The following is an 18,244-nucleotide window of genomic DNA, read 5'->3' as shown; positions in this document are numbered from 1 at the left end:
GGAAACCCAAAAGCAGCTCGTGAGTTGCTTACTCCTAACTCCAAAGCTGGGTGTGCAACACGGGTCGGGGCAAGCGGCACCGGCTGACTCCCCACGTCCTCTCCCCACTAACGGTCCGAAGGGATGCTCGGGTGCCACCACGCAAAAGCACGACACATTAAACACGAAGACGATAACGATGAGTATCGGGTCCATTCTGCCGCTAAAGGAGTTCACCGGTTTGCAGTCGTCAATGTACGAACCTCAGTATCAACAGCAAGAATAAGCCTTTCTTCTTCCTTTCCACCCCCTGGAAGTCTTCTTCAGAAGCACAGGACACGACCACTGAACGACGTCGTCGTTAGCCAGAGAAATTAATGCGTAATCATCGTTAGATTGTACAACCTGATGCCAACCTTCTATCCCCCTATAGACTCTGTAGCGATCTATTAGTAACATTTATTAGTGTCTTTTAACAACTCCTGTAATGATTCACTTAAAAAATAAAATAAATCCTTTTTATTGCAATTCCCTGCCTCTTTAGGAAGATACAGCTCATTGACAAATAAAATCTACCTACTGAACAACAAGACCTTAGCTGTGACATTGTGAGCAGTGAAATAACACTTGGAGAATAGATGTATTCCAGAACCAAATATCCCCAGGGAACTTGGATGTTAAAAGCAACAGCACTTGCAATTTTAGATATACACATCTGAAACGTCCTTCTAGGCTACACCACAAATTTCACAGGTAAGAAAAACGGAGGGGAAAAAAAAAAAAAACAACCCACCCTAAGTGCTAACCAGAAATGTGATTCAGAGAGGAGAGATGCTACAAACAGGGCTGCTTTCTCAGCTAGCAGCATGACTTCTCCTCTTTGTGATTTACAGATACTTAAAAACAAGTAGGTTAATGAAGCAACAATACACTGACTGCGGAGCGCTGATTAATACAAACTTCAGAGCATAGTGATCCATGAGCCAATTCAGCACTAAGGCAATGTCCAAGCGGTCTGGCTGGGCTTATTAAAAAAAAGAGGCTTTGAGAAAGTTACAACAGCATTTTTTTAATAGTATTAACTAAATAAAATAATTCCTGAGAAATAACCATGCATCTCTACTGTATGCAGACTAAAAAAAATGTATGGATAGTTTACAGTATTCTACTTTTTGCTCTGCATTTTGATCTTGGCTTGCTTCAGTATTTTCACTATTAGCTTTTTAATAGTTTAATTTAGGAGGAGCTTGGTCCACCGAATTGATTGCACAATTAACCGTCAGGTCTAAACAAGCCTCCAACACGCCCTCCCTTTGCCTCAGTTTCCTTTTCTCTAAGGTAAAGGCAATATCCCCAGGGTTGGGGATTAACCACAGAAATGCTTGGGAAGCATTTTCAACACTTAAAAAAATGTAATTTCACTCTCGGTGAGGAAGCACGACAGCATCCCTTCCTCACCCGGCAGGGATGGGAGCCCGCGTGCCGCCGGCAGAGGAAGACGGCGCGGCCGAAGCGCCGGCACAGCCCTGGCAGCTCGCAGTAAAGCAGTAACAACATAATAACAGTAAATAAGATGCAGAAGCATCTTCAAATTCTTCAAGGGGCTTTTTTAGTTGGCAGCGATGACTTAGGAAGACTCCGGGCTGGCAGGAACCAGGCACCCACAGCCAGGAGCAGCGTAGGGTCACGCCATCTCGCCCAACAGCACACTCGGTCCAAGCCTAAGTCCACGCGCGTGCTGTCCAAGCATCACTTCCCAGAGCTGCATCTGAACACCTGATGCCGTGCCCTCCGAGAAAAAAATGTGCTGCTCAAGGAGGGAAACCATCCAGCTTCCGTCCTCACATCCAAAAACTAATACATTTATACGCACCCAAGCACTGTGGTCCTTCCAGCTAACCACAAGATGCTGCTGCAATATTTTATATTTTTCTTTTTTTTGCAACAACAAAAATAAATCAATGAATGTACAATTTCTTATTTGTACGTCAGTAGTTCTACCCGTCACCTAAAATGAAGATTTCCCGACTCACGCCAAATAAAAAAGAGATAGACTTGAAAGGGAGGGGCCTTGACCGGGGTTAGTAAGACCATACGAGGTCATTTTTTTAAACCAGCTTTTCCATCTCTGACAACGGCATAGCCAAGTCCAGAAGCGATCTGAATTGCATGACGGCTGTTTAGCAGTCAATGATACGCTACTGGAGGTCTCAACCCAGTTCTCAGTGAACAAATGGTTGTATAAAAATAGCCATTACCTAAGACGACCATTTTCATTCCAGGACAAAAGAACATCAGGCTGGAAATTGCAGAATTAATCCCTTGAGATTGCAACCCACCACAATATCTTATGTTTAATTTGCAGTGGGAGAAAAAAAAAAAAAAATCACATAGTGGCGACCAAGAACAAAGGACACATAATAAGAATTAATTTCAACATAAGTACCACTGAAACACAGGGCAAACCGCACCCTCTATTATAAAGTTAGGCCAAGGGCTACTGGGCATCAACTGAAAACAGAGGTGCTCGCTTCGTTGCTGCCTGAATTGTTATAACCTGGCTTCTCTGCTGTCAGACCCAGCCTGGGATCGAAGGGGGAACAGGCACCAAACACGGAGATGTCAGGGTGCAACAGGGGAAACTCTGCTCCGGTCGTGTGTCGCCTTCTTTACAAGGGATCTGCAGGACCGTGAGCGTTGCTCCAGCACCAGTCTTCCGCTACGGCAATCGGTATGCTGAGTTTGTCACCATATAACCCAACTGGGGGGAAAAAAAGTTAAAAATAAAAAAACAACAACATATCGACAAACAAAGCAAAATAAAGGCTTTTTTTATTTGACTCCAAATGTCTCTGCTATTTGGAGATATTCTTCCCTTTTTTTTTTTTTTTTAAATTTATGCCTACCATCACCCAGTGAAACAGCACGCTGGTTGGAAACAATGGGCCACCCAAAAAAAGAGCCTCCGTGCGTTCCCTTCCACCTCGCCTGCTGCACCTCCTCGTTCTTCACACTAAAACTCGCCAAATATACGACAACAAAACCCTGTCCTTTCGAATCCCGGGATGGGGCTGCGCTGGGATGGAAACGAAAGGCTACAAATCAATCTTCAAAAAAGCATAGTAGGATGGAAGGGCCTTGTACAAGTCGAGCATTGATTTATTGTGACTCTAATGTTATTAAAAGAAGTAGCAGATTAGCACCGGGTTAGCATCAAATGCAACAGCTCGTTTATAGTGACTAACCAGAGCAAACAGGGACAACTGTTTTACTGAAGCTAGGAAGTCTGCAGCTTCAGCTGAATTCTCAAAAAAAAGATACCCGAAAGAGCGAAGGTGTAGAAGGAAGAGTAAATGATGATCGTAATGACAGAGCCAGCCGCTTTCTCATGGCTGCTGAGCTGAACCTCACGAAAGATGCTCCCGAGCAGCAAGGCATCGGCATCCCCGATGCACCAAGGCATCGGCCCCCCGCGCCCAGCTCCACCGCAGCTTCCGACAGCTCCCGCGCTGGCCACGTCCAGCGACCCTCCCTTCCTCCAGTGCCACCAACCCCCACAGCAAGCTATTGCAGATGGAGGATTAAGAGAAAAAAATATTAAAACAATAATAATAAAAAATAATCAGCGAACCCATTTTTTAGGGTTCACCGAGAACCTTTTAGGCATGGCCCAAATGTCAGGGTCCCCCTGCAAACGCCGGTCTGCAGGTGGCAGCTGCATTCTGCTGTCGTCGGATTCGATTAAAAACATCTGAGCACTCTCCTGTGCTCCCTGCATATTCCCGAGTATTCAGGGAAGTGCTGGCAAAGGTTATCCCTAGAAGTTTACCTCCGAATGAATACTGATAGGAACGAAAAGCAAGCAGATGTTGGATGACTAACTTGAATGCGCTTGAACAGGATTTTGGAGCAGTCAAAAAAGAAAACGTCCCTAGGGGATTTATCTAGATTTTATGTTCGGCATAGTGCATATTCATTAAAAGCACAGTCACCGGTGTAGGTATGTGCTAACACAATATTGTTTTAGCACGCAGGGAGGCCAGGACTGGCACGAATCTCCAAATGCCTCTCAGGTGCCCCACCACCGCCCGGCGTAGCAACGCAGCCCCGGCTGGGGAGGCCTGCCCTGGGTGAAGCTTTCAGGCAGTCTTCAAGACAGCGCGTTATTGCCAACATTTTTAAACATGTTTCGCTGCTTCTACTCTGTTTTCATAAATACATGCCTGATGTTTCTCTTAAGGAGGTCTCTCAGCTACAGGAGGAAGCAGCGATTCATTTGGTTCTCATTGTCTAACTGGAAAGAGTATTTTGGAACGGAGAACACTTGCAGTTTTCAATGCCTGAAGAGCAACTGCTGAAAGAAATGAGGAAACGGAGACAAGGACGACTGACTGATACGCATTTTGTCTCAAAAGTGCTAGTAAATGTTGCGTTTGGCCAAGCTGCAGTTGAAGCAAGGCAGAAGCCCTGACGGCAGAGCCCGTAGCGCTGAGCAGCCCCTGGGGGAAACGCAGCTGGAGGAGAGCGGTGCCAGCTCAAGCAGCCGGTCACAGCCACGCCAGGGCGCACCCCGGGGCGAGAACCGCTGTCAGATCCAGACCACGCATCCATCTACAGCCAGCCAGTCCACCGGGCCTCTCCTGCCGAACCGACCAGGCTGCCCAGTCGCACGTCCCACCACGGGATCGCAGCTGTGCCTCGGAAATAGCATAGGTTCGGACCTGCAGTACAGCTGTCAAATACCTCAAGAAGCCAGTATTGAATGCAAAGGCCGCTGACTTGAGGACTTGCTGGTCCTGACTTCAGCCAGGAGAGTGGTCGCCTGGCCAGGAGGTTCAGCAGGGTGACCGGTATCGTCCATCCCGGATTGCCCGTGGTCGTCTTCACACCACTTTACCCCCACAGATGACAAATAGCACTTCAGCACCGTTCCCGGGTACGTGCTTTCCCCCTTCACTGCCGATGCATCCCAACCCTCAGGAACTTCAGCCGAGAAGCTGAACACCGTCAGCCCCACTGCAGAGCCTCGCAAAAGAGCGCATTTAATCAGCTCAGCCTTGATTTATATGTCTGCCTCTTACGGAGCCCAATTTCTGACGCTGGAATTCTGATTCGCTATCACAACCTTTAGACCTACAGCCAAAGGCTGTCATTTTTAATGCTGGTCATTTGGCAAACCACAAAGAAAGCTCACAAATCCAATAAAAAAGGTTTTTAAAAAATTTTTTAAAAAATTTGAAAAGGTCCACACAACAGATCTGGCCCGCTGCATAGCAATGGGGAAAAGCACATAGTAAATCACCCGTTCGACCGCTGGGCAAGGGCCAGCGTTCCCTAAGAACCTGGCTGGTGACAGCACTTTCTCAGGTTCCCCACAATGGGCTGCTTGAATTTGCTTTTTAACTACCCAGAGGTCTGACATCAGCCTTTGCTGGCAAAATAATCTCAAAAAAAAAAAAAAAAAAGCCTGAGTACCTGGTGTGCTGCAGCTGCGTGCGTACATAGAAAGGTTCAAATTCAGCACAGCCTCAAGGATCCCAGTTTTCGACAGGGGACCCCGCTACAAACAAGTTATAAGCAAATAAAGACCTAGACCTATTTAGAACTGAGAAAGTAAGGATAAAGCAGTAAAACCTTTAATAAGGAAAATAATAAGATGCAGTACCCCACCTCTTTTTTCTGTCTTCCCATCCCGTTTCTTTCCACGTGTTTCATGCAGCAGTTGCTCCTCTGGAGCGGGGACGGTCACGCAGCACGCGCGCACCCTCCCTCTGCGTCCCGCGCACGGGAGGGATCTCCATCGCTACTTCTTACGTACCTACAGCTGCTCTTACAGGGGAACAGATGCTCAGCATTTGTCTACGTGGCTTCAGATGTTGTTCTGGTACACCAAAACCAAAGCCCTGTACAAAATTAGCTTGTAAATACCCACAAGGAGCAAAAAGGCAATAGATAATAGTTAAAAAAAAGGGCAGCCGCACTGTTCACACGGAACATGAATCCGATCTGCATTTTGTTAGTGTGTAAAATCAATCGAACAGCAAAGGGGCAAGCAAGCCCTGTCTCCACATGGCTTTGTGTGTTTGTAGCACCTACACATGATTTTCCAAACACTATCTGCAAAGAGAGCACTCTGGAGAGAAACTGAGGCAGCAGGCGCAGTGATCCAGCTACTTCATTTCCATCTGTGTTTAGCTTCTTTCTCTGCTCCTCTGTGACTCACCAGAAAATAGAAGTAGAGGAAACTGCTCACAAAATAAGCTGAAAAGCAAACATGGAGAAAAAAGGGGTGACTTCAGGCTACGGAGTCCGGGCAGTCTAGTAATGCTGCACACCAGTTGCTCCCCAAATTTACCCTGGTAGCATCTCTTATCCACCTTCAATGAGAAAAAGCGCGGGGGACATGGTGGGTTGCACGCAGTGGCTAGAGAGAGGACTGCATTAGTCTGTTAATGCAAGCCCAGGATTTTTGTATGGACCCTCCAGGCACAAAATGTCCTCAGGACAAGTGGTCTCATAATTGGTTAAAAAAGGCAGAGAGGGTCAATCTCTGAAACATTAGGCTTGTGGCCACCTATGTACTCCATTTCAGCACTAATTCTCTCCCCTCCACGGTCCAATCCTGCTATTTACTCCCACCTACATAACATCAAGCAGATGGGAAACACTCGGCGTAATTCTTAACTCTTATCCCTCCCCGTGTCCCTCCAAACCCTGATTTGATTTCCTATGCATCAAGACAAAAATCATATTAAACTGCATGGAAAAAAAACCACCAAACCCAACCAGCTATGCTACACACAGGATTTGCATCTGATCCCAAATTTCCTTCACACCCGGTGCGTACGTTTTGCATATTTCTACTGTAGCAGGACTTTCATCCCTCCCTCCGCACTTGTCTTGCAGTGTGAGATTGAAGTAGACAAGTGTGAAAGAATCATATAGGGCTCAACATCATTAGGCTCATCCCGAAAGCACAGGAGTTGACAGGGCTGAGGAAGCAACTTCCAATTTTCCCCTGGGGCTCAGATTTGGGGGCTTGGAGGTTGGGGAGAGAAAGGAAGATCTGTAGAAAATAAAGCCAGGGAGGCTGGGTGTTTGTCTTTTTCTTTGCAATCTTGGGGCAGTCGTGAGGCTACCAGGGCGTCAAAAATTATGAAGAATTAAATAACTATGAAAGCCTCAAGTTAAACGTAAACCCAAACTGCGAAAACACAATGAAAGTTCAGCCTGTTAGAAATAATGTGCTGGGCAAAACATTAACACATTTACACTTGAAAGTTGTGAAAGAGTCAGAATCATCCTGCTTAAAATGTATCAGTCAGGCGAGATCTGATTTCAGGGCAGAGCATCCTGCAGATACATAAAAGAAAGTACTTGAATAGGCGTCATAACACAAACATCCATTTATTTTCTGCCAAATAAGATCAATGTCCTCTCTCCACAAAATAACGTTCCCTGCAAAGTGCTCGAGTTCAACTTGGTCACAGAAAAAGAGGTCACAAAATCAAATGCCCCAAAATGTTTCACTTATTTCATAGGCTCAGTCGCACACTTTAGGGCATTTGTCCTTAATACCGACTGCTGTATTTGTACAAAATAAAAAATAAAAATAAAATACCCTCACCTTAAAGGCTAGCAGATCAACTTTGCCTGAAAGGTCAACCAGCCTTTTCCCGACTGAATCAATTGCAAAGTCCAGACTTCACCCACTGAAAAAGCCCAGTGGTTTCAAGCTTGTGGCTATTACGTATGCGACGATTCCCTTGCAATCATTACAGCTAAACCTCGTCTTCCTCAGCGGCTTGCGGAAGGATAACTGGCATCTCTGAAATGAGAGCAGCAGCTTAAAGTAATAATTGCGGGGGTTTGGTTTGGGGTTTTGGGGTTTTGGTTTGGGTCTTTTTTTTTTTTTTTTTTTTATTTGTATGTGGTAATAAGTGTGAACCACTGAAAATCAAGTCAAACACATTCCCTGCAGCTGTGGCCATCAAACAGGCAGGCAGCTACCTTTTGTACCAGCTGTAACTTCTCACTGGCCTTTGAGCTTAGCCTTGTTCAGAAAATTCTGCAATAACTCAATCTGGACAGCACAGAGGCTCGGATCAGAGAGGAAAGGTCACCGATACATAACCAAATTAAGGTGGTACGTAGACATACCAACACGATCTATCAGCCTGGGAACCCCAAAGCATCACCTTCCAAAAGTGCATTTTTCAGTTCAGAAGACGGGCGGTCTCCTCCGCGGCACGTTCGGTTGCTAGCTAGGAAAAGCTTCTGCATTCTCAGATGCATCCATCATTTGAAATTGCCAGGTTAAAAAAAATAATTGAAATTCAGTAATGCTCTGCTTCCCAACGCCTCCTCTTCCCACCAGCGCTGCAGACGTGGTGCTTAGGGGCATGGTTTAGTGGTGGGTTTGGCAGCGTCAGGTTTATGCTTGGACCCGATGATCTTAAGGGTCTTTTCCAACCTAAATGACTCTAGGATTCTATGCCGTCCAACCCGACAGCCCTCAGACTGTCCTGGGAGGCCCTGAAGTCATCTCAGCTCGAGTTTCAGATTCCTGAGGACAGAAGAAGTCCCATGAACGTAAGAGCGCCTGCATGGTTCTGTAGTGCTGCGTTTTCACAGCGAAACCGAGGCAGAACGCTGCGCAAGTACAGCCAACGGCTAAACTCTTGCTCAGTTTAGCAGCAACGGCAGTTCCTGTGATTTTTACCGTGAGTTTTGTACTACTCACCTGAACGCTTCTGTTCACAAATTCCTTGGGCTGTATTAAAAATACCTTTTTTTTTTTCCCCCTCTAAGCTAGAATTCCAACTCTTGTAGCTGCAAATAAAAGATTGGAAAAACAACAAATGTGCATCCCAAGGGCTCAGAAACTAGGTGAGAAATAAAAAGCAAACTCAGTTAATTGCGTAAAAAGTATCACCTGATTTTGGGGAGGCTACTTCATGATTTTTTAAATAAATACACCTGGCATACTGGTTACAATGGGAATATATACTTACTAATTTGCAGCCCAGTGTCAGCTTTCTAGATAAGCCCCAAACAATGACTGTAACAGAATACAAACGGTCCAGATCATCGTTATGCCTGGGGTATTAAACAGCACTGATGAATAAGAGGCGGAATGAATATTTCAAGGGCTCGCAGGCAGCAAGAGTAATAGATGGGGATGAGAACTGAGCAACTCCTGACCCGAGCGGTTCCAAGGCACAAAGCACGCTGGCTTTCACAAGCCACGACCGGCCAAAATTTCCAAGGGCGAGCCACGATTCGCGGCATTCCCATTTGTGACTCCCCGAGGTGAGATATTTCAGCTGCTTGGTTTCCAGAGGATGGGCATTCAGTGCTTCTGAAATCATTCTGGCCCATCACACGTGGGTGCCCAAACACTGATCCTCCTAAAAATTTGATTTTCTGTGTCTCAGTTCCTCAATTGCAAGACGGGGCAGTTTCTTCAACTGTAATTTTGTAGTTCCCAGGGCTGCTGGGAGGGGCTGATTAACCAGCATTCACAATGTTCCTTGAAAAGAAAACAAGTGACGCATGGGAGGTCTCCTCTTTGTCATTTACTGATCTCTGATGCACCCCAAAACCGATTTAACGAGTCCTGCTGGTTAAAGTGAAAACCAGACAGGAAAAAACTCTTCCTGCTACTACGGTGCTTGCCAGAAAACTCAACTGCTGCTATCTCTGTGCAGCGCAGAAAGCCTCTCCCGAAACCTTTCATGTGTCTCTCTACATGTCAAGCTCCCTTTCTTCTTCCTTTTATCTTCATATTTAGATAATTTTCACTAAAAGCAAGGTGGTCGTTCTTGCAAAATTACCATAACGTCTCTTGATGGACTTTTAAGATCTCTCCTGCTTGTTACACAGTACTTCGGATGTGTTTTGCCAAGAAGCGAGACATTGTTTATTCTTGTATTAGGAAGACAAAGTGTTTCCCACTTAAGGGCTTCATCTCTCTTAAACCGCGCCGCGTAGCAGAAAGCGAGCGGCGTAACGGAAGGGAAGAGACTCCTAACGGCAACTGAATTTCAATTTCATTGATTAGTAGTATCGCCAACGTAAGGAGATTTAATGCCGAGCCCGGTGTAAATTGGATTCCAATTGCTGTCCCTGTGTAAAAGGGGGTCTCACATAAAGGATTAAACGCAGGCCAAGGTTGCACAATGAACCCACTGGCTCATTCACAATCAGCTTTGTGTACTCATTAGAAAAGGGAGCTAATCACCCCAGTTTGCGCTGGTTTCAGAGCTGCCAGCACAAAAGGCTGTGACCTCCCACCGAGAGTCAAAGACAAAATATCCCGCTTTCTCCCATGTACGAAAAATTCTCATTTTGTGCCTCCAAAATTCAGCCTTCTGATGGACCCACAATAAAAATTAGCTACGGTCAGCAAGATTCAGCTACCCCTAAAATCACAATTATGTTGCTTAATATAGGGGGTGAATTAGGAAAATTAAACATCTGTCCAGTAAGGAGTCTACCAGTGACCTAGTTTTGTCCCAGTGTGTGGCTTGCTTGTAAATGTATTAGGAGCGTGTGCGATACAACAAAGCACAGAAATTTCCTAAGCGATCTCGCAGGTAATCAAAAAGACCTTCTGCATTTTAAGCGGCACATGGAAACGTATTCCTACGCTTGCTGGCGCAGCACAGAAAACCAGAGGTGTTAAACCAAAAGTCACACGCAGTAGAAAGATAGGAAACTTTGCTGGCAAGCGAAGCTTTTGAAGCAGACGATGAAGCGCAGGCCGGGAGGTGGGCAGCCACATGGTATTTCCCCACCACCACCACCACCACCGCCGCCCTTCTGGTCCTGCAAATAGCTGCTCGAAAACAAAAAATACTCCGAGGCTGGACACCAGCCTACAGGCTCAGCCCTTGCACCCTACACGTCTCCATTTTGCATTTACAGGCTCTCGGCAGATGCCTGCCAAAGAGTCCACGGCATCCCGCAGACGCGGGGTGATGCGCACCTCCGCGTCCTTGGCCTCTCCTCGCATTTCCCCAGCGAAGCGGCATCTGCTCAGCCCCTCCAAAAGCGGGGTGGCTACCGCTGCCGAAATCACAGCGCAGGCAGACAGGGCTGTCTTCCCAGGGGTGACGGAGCCCCGGCACGCCGCCTGGCGAGATGAGACCTCGCGGTGCAGATGCTCGCCGTCTCCCCTGTTCTCCCTGGACCCTCAGCACGCTTTTGGCCACCGTATTTCTCCACACAGATCTGTATCGCTACCCCTCCCATTCATCATCTTGAAATAGCTCAGTGCCGCTGCAGTGAAATGTAGTATCAGCAATGTGGCTGCGTATTTTTAGCACAACAAACTTTTTGTCCTTTTTGAGATGAATTAATTGCCCTGTTTCCTTTTCCTCCTCTGTTCCTCCCCGTCTCCCGGCTCTTTCGCCAGGTCATCCCACTCTCCGCATGGCCGAGCACGAGTCCACAAAAAGCGGCGAGGGTCTCACCAACCCGCTCATGAAAAACGCTACGGACCCTTCTGTGGCCCGAAGCATCTCCCTGGCCAGGAGAGGAGCCGGTCCAGCAGCCCGCACAGCCCCTTTCACCGAGCACTGGTACAGTGCCTAACGTGCCACAGCACGACTGCGATACAGATATTAATAAATAACAGCACAGAGACAGCGCTGACTGCTTTCGATGCTGGAGTAAACCGAGAAGCATTACTTCAACACAGACCCCCCCAGAACCGGCCCTGGGTTCTGCACAGAGAGGTGTCACAGAGACCAGAGCCCCGTAAGCAATAAACTCCATCCACTTCATGGGGATTAAGCATAAGAACAGTTTGGATCAGGAAAAGTTTAAATCTTTTAAATAGCCAGACCTTGCATTATGTTAAATTATCCTTTGGCTAGACATAATCCTTGGTTTCCAAATTCCCTTTTACTATAGAAAGCCTCAGGCCAAAGGAAAACTTCCAGCATCTATCCGTTTTCATATTAGGAAAATAAAGTTTGAAATCCCAAGCAATCTGAGAAGAAGGGACCGACTAACACAACATGCTTTTATTGTGCGTAACCGCCTTTGCAAAGAACGAAGGGGAAGCAACCCCTTGCTCTCTTGCAAAGGGAGCAAACCCGATGCAGACACGCCAGACAGCGATCCCCACAGCACTGCGGCAAGGAATGACCGATACCGGGGCACATAACAGATCTGGCACAAAAGCGTAATACAGAAAAATGAATGGTTAATCCACTTATCCCTTTTTACACTCCTCCCCAGGCAGGCGTATAACCACGAGTAGGCACAACCCAGCGCAACGTTGCGTCTGCCCTCCCAGCTCCCTCCTGGCCCAGGCCAGCGGGACACATCGCTGGTCTCCCAGCGAGAGGAAAGCAGCTCAAGGCAACTGCAGAAACACAGAGGAAAAGGTCAGGATGGTAATTTTTATATTAGATATAATATCTTTTTTTTTTTTTTTTTTTTTTTAATACGGGATGTTTAACGGGTTGGAGGAGATCGGTGGACCTTCCAGGAACAATTCTGAAGGAGGACAGTCCAAAACCATGAAGGACCACTCTTGTCGATGGGGAAAAATTTCTCTGTCCACAGAGGCCTTTGTCAGGCAAATAAAATCTTCCGTCAGCAGCTGCACACAAAGTCTCCAGTTGCTGGAGGATAAAATCTGATTCTGCGTACAACTGAGATGTTATCCATTCGCTACTTATTGGCGCATGATGTAGTCGGTAAAAACAATTTAACCTAAAATCTCATTCTCCTTTCTCTTTAAAGAAAGAAAAGACGTAGGCCTATGGCACCAACTATAGTCCCGACTTCTTTCTCTGCCAATTTGTATATAAATGATATGTTTTATATAAATGATGTTTGTATATAAATGATATATAAATGATATATTTTGTATATAAATGATGTGTTTTATTAAATGATAGCCTGTTGGCAATAAGAAGGCAGAGTACCCTAGATGCTTTTCAGTGAGATCAATTTTAAACTTTTTTTTTTTTTTTTAGGATCTAGGAGAAAAAGCCAAATCCAAATGACACACACAGCAATAAAATCACCTCCTGAGATATTAGACTGAACGATCCCCCAACAGTTAGTGAAAAAACATGGGGGTTTTTTGTTGGAGTTGCAACATACGGACCAGTTGCACGTCACTGTGTCATTTAATAATATTCATTGATTTATTGTCTCAGGAAGTCACTGCCTAGTAGCTTGATATTTCACCAACACGATGCCCTGACGGCATACCGAAGCACTATTTCACCTAGCATTTATGCAGCTCGACCAGCACCCTGCAACAAGTGCATGAATCTCTCTGCTTCTCTGTCAACATATTCACAAGATTCTCCCACCAAGATGATAATACTCAATCTGCACTTATTTTCCAGATCATCAACTGGACTTCTGCACGCCTTACAACCTGGTCTTTGGCATTCTCAGCAAGAGCAGCATTAGGTCCAATGATCGTTATCTCCATGACTTCAATTTTCCTCTCAGCCTCTTGCAATCTTAAACCAATGCTTTCCAACTTCTTATCCACTGCAGCATGAATAGCATCTCGCTTTTCTATAATGTCTGCCAACCACTTAGCAAGCCCAGCACTGCTTGATAAGCCAAATCCATGCCTCCTGACAGTACGAAGCTGAAAGCAGTCAAGCCTGACCCACCCAGCTAGAAGGAAGTTTGAAAGTAAAATATCAGGTCCTCAGCGTGTCCAGTCTGACTTATTTTTCCCCAGCAGTTATTACTGCCGAAAGCAAACAGTAACTAACATCCCATTCCCAGGATCACACCCACCAGCTCCTAGAAGTTGCCCGCCTTTACAATACATCAACCAACCTTAAAGGTCCACACAGGTTTAGCGCAGCTGAGCTAGATAAATAAGCTTTTCACTTCTAAATATTGGACTGCACACGCTAGGTATTATATCTCAATTCCAGAGGTAATATGGCAAGGCAAACCGAGGGAGGCAACTGTATAATTTGCTGTTCAGAGATACAAGAGGTGACAGAAGCGCCCAATGCTGCAAGTCCGCTTCCCGACGTGCTGAGAGCCCCCAGCGCCGTGGTCCTTTCCTTGCAACTCCAGCCATATTAATTCAAGGCGCCCAGACCAGCTCTCATACAGGCAGGTATCTTCCCATGTCATGGTGAGTTAAGAAAAAAGCTACCTCGGTACAAAAATCACATGCCATCTCCCTTACGGTAATATGCTTATTGATTTCCCTTTTACAGACTAATCCTGATCCCCCATGTTCGGGTTTGGGAGCAGCATAGTTCCCACTGCACCTCCCCATGGATTACCCTCACTCCCAATGACAAGGCTGATCTCTTCTTACTGATTTAAACCTACCCTGCTTTTTGTCAGGGATCTACGAGGAATCAGTTGTGGGCTAAGGAAAGAAATTCTGTAAAATAAAGGTACTGGGGGGGGCAAAGAAGGAGGAGACATTATCTCACTTAAAAACTCAAAACATAATGGACTAAAATCGATTTCTTCTATCACCTGAAGAATACAAGCAACACCGAACCGCACACACTCTAGAAAACTAATACCTGAAGGACTCAAACAGAATATTTGATGCATCATCCCCTAGTCAGCTCTGAATTGCAGCATCTTTCACTAGGAAACAAAATAGGGTAGGATGGGAAACAAACGGGTGGTGGAGGACCAGGAAAGGTTAGGAAGATAGCTACCTGTAATTTTTCATTCTTGCTTCCCCACTCAGCCACCAGCACCTCCTAACGCGCTCTTGTTCTTCTCCACGTGCCTCGTACATGCAGAGGCTCGTGTTCGGATTTAAAAGTGAGAACTCGGAGAGCTGGGGAGAAAGGAACAAGGGAGGATGGTGGTGCTCCTCGAGAGCCACTTCTGGAGACGGGAACAAAGACTGCAATGAGTGGAGGACATGAGGATGAAGCGACTTCAGACTGCCATGAAACGCTGCTTCACACAGCACGCACTCCCAGCGGGCAAGTCCCTGTCACAAGAAAGCAGAATCCAACAGCTTGATTTTTATTTTTTTTCTTTCTTTAAGAGCTACATAATTGTTCTGACCAGTAATAACGGACCTGTTACTGCTCCCACTATCCTCAAAGGGAGCAAAATCAGGTTTGGCACTTGTAATTATGAATGCTAAAGTAGAAGTTATCAAGTGTCATGTTAAGAGAATAGAGGGCATGATCCTGGGCAGTGCCGAGCGCTCCGAGCCTCACTCAGCCTCACGGTTAAGCATCTATTAATTTTTTTTTTAATATACCTAAATTCATTCTGCCCGGGTCTAAAGGATGCACTCAAGTCACATGGCTGGACCACAGCAGAGAAGAGAGGCCCGCCGGGGGCAAGGAGAAAGTCTTCCCCCACGTAGAGCTCAGCTCAAACCGGCTGAGAAGCTCGGGCAAGGGGACGGCTTCGCCAGCCAGAGCTGGAGGCAGCAGATGACCTACCGTCGCGCTCACCCCGCGCCCTCCTCGGCATCTGCTCTGCGTTCAGGTGGGCACGCGACGGGGAAGGAAATCAGGGTCAGACAGAACCGATTAGGCTCCAAGAGCCCAATCGTGAATTGTACCCTTAAGGACTCCAAAGCGTTTGTTGCTAGAGCTAGTGGATGTCTCATCCTATTTACATAATATATGACCTAATTTTGTGTTCACTGAGTATTTAATTACAGTCGATTGAATACGAAAATGACTCAAAATACTCTCAGCGCTAATAATTAATGTTTTAATTGTGTTTTTTTGTGGGGTTGTTTTTTTTCCCCACATGCAACGTTTAAGTATTTTGAGCACATACCAAAAAAAAAAGAAGGAAAAAAGTGAAAATACATCACTCAGAAGGAGCCAGCTCTGAAGGGACAAGGGCTTGCTCAACATGGTGGCCTCCTCTTTCTCCACAGAAACAGGAATTCTGTATTTCACATTCCCGCTACCAGAATTAATAATTCCAGCCCATTTTGTGAACTAGAACCTCTGTCAGTTGTGGAGACCAGTGACAAGCGGCGTTCCTCAGGGGCTGGTATTGTGACCAGCGCTGTTTAACATCTTTCTCAGCAACGTGGGCAGTGGGATTAAGCACACCCTCAGCCAGTTTGCTGACGACACCAAGCTGTGTGGTGCGGTCGACACGCTGGAGGGAAGGGATGCCATCCAGAGGGACCTTGATGGGCTGGAGAGGTGGGCCCGTGTGAACCTCATGAAGTTCCAATAAGGCCAAGCACAAGGTCCTGCAAACGGACTGAGAGCAGCCCTGAGGAGAAGGACTTGGGGGTGTTGGTTGAGGAGAAGCTCAACATGACCCGGCAACATGCGCTTGCAGGCCAGAAAGCCAACTGTATCCTGGGCTGCATCAAAAGCAGCGTGGCCAGCAGGGCGAGGGAGGGGATTCTACCCCTCTGCTCTGGTGAGGCCCCATCTGCGTCCAGCTCTGGGGCCCTCAGCATAAGAAGGACATGGACCTGTTGGAGCAGGTTCAGAGGAGGGCCATGAAGATCATCAGAGGGCTGGAGCACCTCCCCTATGAAGAAAGGCTGAGAGAGTTGGGGTTGTTCAGCCTGGAGAAGAGAAAGGCTCCAGGGAGACCTTCTAGCAGCCTTCCAGTACCTGAAGGGGGCCTACAAGAAAGCTGGAGAGGGGCTTTTTACAAGGGCATGTAGTGATAGGACAAGGGGTAATGGCTACGAACTGAAAGAGGGTAGATTTAGATTAGATATAAGGAAGAAATTCTTCACTATGAGGGTGGTGAGGCACTGGAACAGGTTGCCCAGAGAAGCTGTGGATGCCCCATCCCTGGAAGTGTCCAAGGCCAGGTTGGATGGGGCTTTGAGCAACCTGGTCTTGTGGAAGGTGTCCCTGACCGTGGCAGGGGGGTTGAACCTAGATGATCTTTAAGGTCCCTTCCAACTCAAACCATTCTATGATTCTATGATTCAGTTCCCTCACTCAACTCTGTCCCTCTGGGACAGGGCCTTGTCAAACCATGGAGCATCATCTGCTTGCCTCAGGCAGAGCTGAGACACAACTGTGTTGAAAGGAATTCGAGCACAGCTGCTCAGCGATTGCTCTCCCAGCACAAGACAAAATGTCTCTGTGAGTAGCGTCGAACCGTTCATCAGTATTTGTACGATACTTAACGGGAACCTCCTTAATAAGTGCGTATTTCCATCCCATGCGGGGCTACATCGCGAAACTGTTCACGGGCAATCCAATCCTGACCATTTCTTATGGCAGAGTAGGAATAGCTTTGTAATGGTATATTTCAGCTAATCAAAAGACTTCATAAAGGGCAGACCATTTAATCAAGCCAGTTCAAAACGTTTCCAAAACTGGTTCGCACTCCAGAGACAGCGACAGAAAAAATAAAAAAATTTAAAAATGAGCAAAAAGACTAATAACCATAGGACTGTTCACATACCTGAAATCGAAAGGGCTTACGTGTTCTTAACATTCTTCAAGGTATCGCTACCATAGCGCAACAGAGAAGTATCAGTCTTCCTGCAGCATATCTACCAGAAGTACTCTCCGTATTTTCTTCCCTAGGAGTGACTCAGATAATGATAGCAAGTGGCAAATTAAATCATACCAGTGCTATCTGAAAGCCGCAATCCTTTATAACTAGGGGGGTTTGTTTGTTTAAGAACAAAAAAATCACATTTATAAAGAGCTTACCTCAAGGATAAGGGCAACTGGTTTAGCCTTTTTTTTTTTAATAATGTCAGCTTTTTTTATTTCAAAAAACCCCCAAACTCTAAAAGGTCTTCTAAGCAGAGGTTTATCATAAATAAAACAAAGCATTAGCCTGTAAACCACTGCTCCTGCAGAGCCAACGAGTGCTCAAAACATATGCAATGGGATAATCCCGCCCAAAGCTATCTACCATTTGTTTTCACCTTAAACCAAACAACTGGAAGAAATTAACTATTATGTCAGGAATTACAGTTTTACTAAAATGATAATCTCCTCCTCCCAATTCTTCTGCTGAAAAGATAATTGCACTATTATATGGACATAAATGAGTAATCAGACACCAAAAAAGCAGAAAGTTGTAGAAAGGTCTTTTAGCTTTTGAAATCAATAAAAATTATTATGCTCAGCATTTCTCTCTCAAGATATTTATACCATGCTCATCACCTTGGTATCCAAGTTCAATACAAGAAAAGCAAAAACTTGTTCACACGCAGCATATTTAATCTTCAAATGCTTGACAAGCATCAGCCAATATTGAGAACTCCCTTGTGACTTCTCCGAAGGAGCAAGGCAAGCGCTCGGGTTAAGAGGCTGTA

The sequence above is a fragment of the Platalea leucorodia genome (genome assembly GCF_965183815.1).
Source record: "Platalea leucorodia genome assembly, chromosome: 10".
Classification (NCBI taxonomy): Eukaryota; Metazoa; Chordata; class Aves; order Pelecaniformes; family Threskiornithidae; genus Platalea; species Platalea leucorodia.
Note: the sequence above shows the minus strand (reverse complement) of the source record.